The sequence below is a fragment of the Etheostoma spectabile genome, chromosome 5 (assembly GCF_008692095.1).
Source record: "Etheostoma spectabile isolate EspeVRDwgs_2016 chromosome 5, UIUC_Espe_1.0, whole genome shotgun sequence".
NCBI classification, from domain to species: domain Eukaryota; kingdom Metazoa; phylum Chordata; class Actinopteri; order Perciformes; family Percidae; genus Etheostoma; species Etheostoma spectabile.
In genome coordinates this window covers 13,563,568-13,564,243 of record NC_045737.1, presented here as the reverse complement: position 1 = coordinate 13,564,243, position 676 = coordinate 13,563,568, and the positions used below count along the sequence as shown (strand labels likewise).

General features: G+C 38.3%; 1 protein-coding gene across 1 annotated transcript in view; it reads right to left on the bottom strand.

The window, feature by feature from the left end:
* The window catches only part of mmp11a (matrix metallopeptidase 11a), a 25,978-nt gene that overhangs the window by 138 nt on the left and 25,164 nt on the right, over nt 1–676 (bottom strand). The window contains exon 8 of the mRNA XM_032515588.1: nt 1–676. This exon is cut by the window's left edge and continues 138 nt beyond it; it is cut by the window's right edge and continues 1,460 nt beyond it. The gene's annotated coding sequence lies outside the window, so the exon portion shown is untranslated.

The window sequence follows — 676 nt, the reverse complement described above, 5'->3', positions numbered from 1 at the left end:
GTAAAGTCTTAATTTAGCTGTAGCCTGCTTTTCCCACCGTTTGGTTTGAGTAACGTTATTTTAGGCTGAATCAAGCTGCCAGCTAGTGATTAGCTAAGTTAGCTATTAGCTAAACTAACGTCAGTAGCTTTCCGGTGGAGGCTAACAGCAGACCGTTGCTGTGGAACAGATCGTGCAGTGCCGTAAATCCTCGTACATCTTGACAATCATCTGCGCATGCGCTAACATATTGTACATGCGCAGAACGGATCGTGCAGGCAGGACGGATCGTGTACCAAGAGTACGCTTGGATTTTTCCAGGTGTGAAATGAAACCAAGCCAAACCAACCGAGGGCAAATCGCTCCAAGTTTACAAACTCATCAACTGATTCGGACCAAAGCAACGAACTACAGGTGTGAAAAAGTCAAAGTCCTGTTAGTATAAAATGGTAAAGTATGATTTTTTTTTATACTAACTGCAACAACAGTTAACTATTTGCAGCCTTGATTTTTAACAATGTATTTTATAAACTTATCTTGTGTTATTATCAATTTAAATTTCTTTATAATAAAATGAATTATTATCTACAGCTATCGAATAAATGTAGTGGAGTAGAAGAAAAATGTCTGACTCTAAGATGTAGTGGAGTAGAAGTATGAAGTAGTATAACATGGAAATACTTGGGTATCCTGTGTG